The sequence below is a fragment of the Lampris incognitus genome, chromosome 2, assembly GCF_029633865.1.
Source record: "Lampris incognitus isolate fLamInc1 chromosome 2, fLamInc1.hap2, whole genome shotgun sequence".
NCBI lineage: Eukaryota > Metazoa > Chordata > Actinopteri > Lampriformes > Lampridae > Lampris > Lampris incognitus.
In genome coordinates, this window is record NC_079212.1 from 142,519,633 (window position 1) to 142,526,034 (window position 6,402).

General features: G+C 46.5%; 1 pseudogene; it reads left to right on the forward strand.

Moving 5' to 3' along the window:
* The window catches only part of LOC130132851 (uncharacterized), a 6,049-nt pseudogene extending 490 nt beyond the window's left edge, over nt 1-5,559 (forward strand).
* The last annotated feature ends 843 nt before the right edge of the window (nt 5,560-6,402 follow it).

Consider the following 6,402-nt stretch of genomic DNA (forward strand, 5'->3'; position numbering starts at 1 on the left):
TGGGATGATGGGGGTTCGTCGTTAACCGGTTGAAGAGACATCTTGATTACTGACGCCAAGGCTGAAAAATTACACACCCAAACCAAAACGGTTTCAGCTCCTGAACACTTTTGAATAGATGATGCATTAACATGGCTTTTCAGAAAAGGGGAGTATTACCAAACGGGAGTTGCAGAAGCTCAAACAAATTGAATTGTCATCTTCGCCTAAAACAGGAATCATTAATTGAGTGAAATGAACTTCCTTTGGCTGTGGCCATATTTCTTACCAGTCATCTCTTCAAATTTGATTACGCAGACCAAAATGTCACCATTTCACATTTGGTTTTACAGTGGATATACATAGGCGGATCTCCAAAATGTCCGTGTGTAGTCTTGAAATGTTTGCCAAATTGTGTTATGGGCCTTTTGGAGTTTGCAAAACAAAATTTTTTGTACCTTTTGTTTATATGGGCCATTGTATGTTAGAAGGTTAAGGTGGCTTTCCCCCCCCCCTCCCTTCTGCCCTGGCAAAGGCATTTTCCTTCTTTTTTCTTCTTATTTGGCTTGACACAAAAACAGATAAATTACATAAGATGGTCGACGCCGCTCATCTTCGGCCTAATGAAAAGCATCTGTTGTCTTGAGCCTCCTAACAAACATACAAGCAAGTCTTGTTCACCTAACCCAGAACACAGTAATTGGAACAAGCTGTTTGGTCAACAAACAGGCCTATAAACACAAGATGTACTGTATGGATAATGCACCGGTACTGTACCGGACCCGCCAGCGATGGAGGACTTCCACTATTTCTGTATTTCAGAATCAGAATCAGAATCAGAATGATATTTATTGCCGAGTACAAAAACATACAGGGACTTTGTCTTGGTACAATCTCTACACTTGCTCAAATTTGGCTCTCTCAAGAGCTTCAGCCCAAATTAGATTATTTTAAGTCTTTGCAGATGATGGTTCAACATCCATGGCTTCTCCAGATAAGTAACATTTGTCACTCTTTGTCATTGTTAACAGGATTATGGATTAGGGAGGATTATTGATCTGTCTGAGTCGCACTGCTTCTTGCTCCTTTGCTGCTTGCTCTGCACATGGCAGTTTCCCAAGGGTCCTGAATGTCACTAGTGAGCTTATATGGTTAAAAGGGAAGATAATGCCAGGGAAATGAGCAGTAGTCGCATTAGGGGGACTGCCAAAGAGTGACAGGATGAGAGTCTTTCAGAAACCACCTGCTGCAACGTCTTGTTCCTCAGTCTAAATGAATTTTAGGATGGCTTGGCTGTGCCAACTGGCATTTCATTTCTGGGAGGGAATCATGGTTGCATAAGTGTGTGTGTGTGTGTGTGTGTGTGTGTGTGTGTGTGTGTGCCAAAAACAAAGTATTTAAATGGACTTTTAATTGAGGAATTAACTCAGATTTTTAGACAAAAATATGTTTCAGATAACAATTATGTCACAGAAAGTTGAATCAGTTCATCTGGACACAACATTTATTGAACAAGAAACAACAATAAACATTGTGTCCAGATGAACTGATTCAACTTTCTGTGATTTCCTTTGCTGGATTATTGAGCGTGCATAAAGAGAATAACAATTATGATTTCTCTTTAGAGGATCTCATTGATAAGAAAATACACCCTCAAAGAAAAATGCCAAAAATCCAGATCATCCAATAACACACCCAAAACTGATTTTTGAAGCATTAACACACTCATCTTAAGGTTACAGGTTGTTACTTCTAGAATACAAAATTGTTGATATCAAGATAAGTGCATAAAATACTGCTACTGCTACTTCTACTGTTACTGCTATTGTTACTACTAGCTTCAAAGAAGGTTGAATCGGTTCATCGGCACACAACCTTTATTGACAGAAGCATTTCATTACTCATCTAAGTGACCTCTTCAGTCTAGACTGACTTCATGTATCCCCACCCTTACAAACAATACAGTTGCATAATGACCAAACCAACGATCGCGTTCATATGCACATAGGTGTGACCATTAACTAGAATTGCGATGGCCATGTGTACTATTCACAGAGGATTTGGAAATGTTTGCAATCAGAGCATTGTTGAAGATGCATTTGTGGTAAGGTCTACAAGAACAAGCACAGCCTTAAAATCCATCAGGCCCGAATGAAATGCTTGGTGCAGGGGGGCAGCCCAGCGCACAGGATCCAGTCCTGGTGAGACGCAGGAGGAGACCGGCCCGCAGACACCCCACAGAGCCCAGAACCTCTATGTGCTAAACTCTCTGGCTATCAGCAGAGTAGTTCAGCAGAGTCGGATCAAGTGGCCTTCAGCGAGCCAGCACAGAGTGGCGCCAGTTTGACCAGGATGCGGCCAGAATCATCAAATCAACAGCAAAAGGAGACACAGACAGACAGCTTCTGATGATGACAACCATCATTGTCCATTTTGCAGCAGAGAGGTTTGGTGTTGAAGAGGGCAAGACCACCAGACTCAACTATACCATGAGCCAAAGGGCAGACAAGATCCACCAACTGTGGTAAGAGCTTCAGACTCTGGAAAGGCACTTCAAGATAGCAACCGAGGGGGAGAAACATCATCAGGAAGAAGCTCATGACCCTGCGCAGAGCAGAATGGCACAGGAGACGGAGGAGAGAGAGAGCCAGGAAGCGTACTGTGTTCACAGCTGATCCATTTGGATTCACAAGGCAGCTGTTAGGGCAGAAGTGCAGCACTCATCTTGCCTGCTCTAAAGAAGCGGTAGACCACTTCCTGCACAACACTCTGAGTGATCCTGATAGAGAGCAAGAGCTAGGGCCCCTCAGAGCTCTTTTGGATATACCATCGCCCATGGTGGAGTTAAACACCAGTGAGTCCACCTGGAAGGAAGTCCACGAGGTGGTTACTTCAGCCAGAGCCAGCTCTGCTCTGGGACTCAGAGGAGTACCCTATAAGGTGTACAAGCGCTGCCCAGTGCTCCTCAGTATCCTCTGGAAGATTCTGTGGGTGATTTGGCATAGGGGAACTGTAGCAGACCAGTGGAGGCAGGCAGAGGGAGTCTGGATACCAAAGGACAAGAACTCAAACAAGCTGGAGTAGTTCAGATCCATCTCGCTCCTCAGTGTGGAGGGGAAAATCTTCTTCAGAGTCCTATCCAGGAGGATGACAGACTTCCTCCGTAGAAATGCCTACATTGATACTGTGGCGAATTCTACTAGAGTGTTCCTGCTCCAAGTTCATTTGCATATTACCCACGATGCAACTGAAGTGTCGATGTTTTGGTTATGTTGTGGGATATTGAACATGTTAAAAACGGGCATATCTGTTACAGATAGTGGGGATGTGGTGGAAGGTAATGGGGACGTTATGAGAGAAGTTGTATTAGGCAACATGCTATTTCCCACCATGAGGGTAAAGAGTAGGCAAATAGATAAGGTCGCTTCTGTGGCCAAGAAAAGGATTAAGCTAAGACCAATACAAACGTATGTCTGTTATGACTAGCTTGGCTTGTGGTCATTAAAAGCTTGCTTGTTAACTCTGAAAGGTTTGCTGAGAAGTCCATATTTGACCACGTTACAATACTTTGGTACAGAAAGGTGGCATTCCTGGAGTTCCAGGGTGCCTAGAACACACTGGAGTTGTCACCCAGATGATCAGGGAGGTGCACGAAGGGAAGGGTGAAGTAGTTGTGCTTTGGTTTGACCTTGCCAACGCATACAGCTCAATAATCCACAAGCTGATCGAGACTACCGTGGACTGACACCATGTACCCAATAAAATCAAGGACCTCATCCTGAACTACTATGGGAACTTCAGGCTCAGAGTCACTTCTGGGAACACAACATCTGACTGGCACTGGCTTGAGAGGGGGATTATAACTGGGTGTACCATCTCAATTACACTCTTCACCCTTGCCATGAATATGGTGGTCAAGACAGCTGAAACTAAGTGCAGAGAACCTTTGTCAAAGTCTGGCGTTTGGCAGCCCCCCATCAGAGTCTTTATGGACTACCTCACTGTCACCACATCATCAGTGCCTGGTGATAGGTGGATCCCCACGGCTTGGAGAAGCTCATCTCTTGGGCGAGGATGAGTTTTGAAACAGCCAGATCCAGAGCCATGGTGTTGAACAGGGGAAAAGTGGTGGACTGGTTTCACTTCTTTTTGGATGGCATTGCAATCCCATCCATTACTGAGAAATCAGTCAAGAGTCCAGGCAAGGTCCTTGACTGTAGCCTTAAGGATACAGCGACAATCCAAGCCATCATCAAGGAGCTTGAAACTTGGCTTACTATATTAGACAAGTCTGGCCTACCTGGCAGGTTCGAAGCTTGGATCTACTAACATGGGATCTTACCCTGAGTCCTCTGGCCTCTGCTGGTTTATGAGGTAACTGTCGACAGTGGAAACCTTGGAGAGGATGATCAGTAGCTACCTCCAGAGATGGCTGGGTTTGCCTTGCAGCATTAGTAGTGCAGCACTGTATGGGAGGAGCAACAAACTCCAGCTCCCTATCAGCAGCCTCAATGAGGACTTCAGGTTTTCTCGCACAAGTGAGGCACTGCTCTATCGGGCCTCCAAGGATTCTAGAGTGGCATCAGCAGGTATTATGGTGCAGTCAGGCAGGAAGTGTAGAGCCCAAGAAGGCCTGGAGATAACAGAGTTTCAGCTGAGACACAGGGCTTTGGTGGGCACAGCTGCAACTGGGTGGCATCCCACAACTTCGCTATGATAAGGCCCAGGGCAAGGACAAAGGAGGAGGTGTAGGCAGGTGTCGTGGAGGAAAGGACCAGCAGAATGGTGGGCATGCGGCAGCAGGAAGTATGGACAAGGTGGGTGCGCAAGAGAGGAACATATCCTGGGCAGATATCTGGCAGGCAGAACCGCAGCAGATCAAGTTCATGGTACAAGCCGTGTATGATGTTCTACCTAGCCCAGCAAATCTCCATCTCTGGGGCAAGATTAATTCTCGATCATGTCCTCTGTGCCCTGGAAAAGGTTCACTCGATCACATCCTCAGCAGCTGCTCATCAGCCCTGAGGGAGGGCTGATGTTACTGTATTCCGCACCTGGTCATGTCACCAGCTACTGCTGGTGACATGACCAGGTGCGGAATACAGTAACAGAAGCCATCTCCAAAGCCATGGCCAACAACAAGCAATCCCGTGGACAGAGGAACATTGCTGGTGAGCAGCCTCAGCCACAGCCCAGATCTGCTCACCTCTGTGTCAGACTGGGGGGGGGGGGCAGCTCAGGTTCCCGGACCACATTATGATAACTTCGTTGAGGCCAGACATAGTGGTATCATCAGCCTCTACAAAACAGGTGCTCCTTATAGAGCTGACAGTTCCCTGGGAGGACCAGTTGGAAGAGGCAAATGAGTGGAAGCAGTCCAAGTACTTGGAGCTAGTGGATCAGTGCCGGAGGAGAGGCTGGAAGGCACATTGTGAGCCCACTGAAGTGGGGTGTAGAGGCTTTGCTGGCTCCTCACTGTGCAAGGTCTATACTCTACTTGGCATCACTGGGGCTGCAAAAAGGAAAGCCATCAAGACTTCCATGGAGGCTGCAGAGAGGGCCTCCAGATGGCTTTGGAGCAGAAGGAGTGATCTGTGGGCCAATGCTGCTGGGACATAAACTAGGGCCTGATCAACTCTGACTGGGTCGCCTGAGTGAGGGTGTATGATGTTGAAAGACCCGAAACACCTGAGGATTTCAGGAAACAGCACTGATGATGTGTCCGGAGTCCTGGGCTGACTAGTGTGCTCTTCTGTGTTGTGCCATCCTCTTGGCCAGCGTCTGTTTGGCTTCCCTGATGTACAAGTCACGGCAATCCTGCTGGCACTTAACAGCGTACACTGTTGCTCTGTTTGTACCGGGTGGGTGTACCAATTTCTGGTGCAACATGTTTTGGGGTTTGAAAGCAACTGAGAAGTGGTGTTTGGAAAATACGCATCTCAACTTTTCTGACACTCCCACCACATACGGAATTACCACTGGTTTATGCTTAGACAGCTGTTGTTCTTCTCCTCTCTTCCATCGGCTGGTGCACTGTTTGGGCCTCTTCCTGACTTTAACAAACTTCCAGTTAGGATAACCACACTTAACCAGGGCCTGTTTAATTGGGATTTCTCCATTTTTCCGGCCGCTGTGCTGGTGGGAACATTGTCAGCTTGGTGGTACAGCATCCTGATGACTTCTAATTTGTGCTCCAGTAGATGATGAGAGTCACACCTTCAGTACTGATCAGTATGTGTTGGTTTACACTAAACATCAACAATCAAATGTCCCCCATCACCAATTGCAATTTCACAGTCTAAGAAGGCTAACCTGTCATTTTATACATCCTCCCTGGCGAACTTGATGTGGTTGTCCACAGAGCTAATGTGGTCAGTGAAATGTGATATGTCCTGAGATTTAATTTTAACCCAGGTGTCGTCC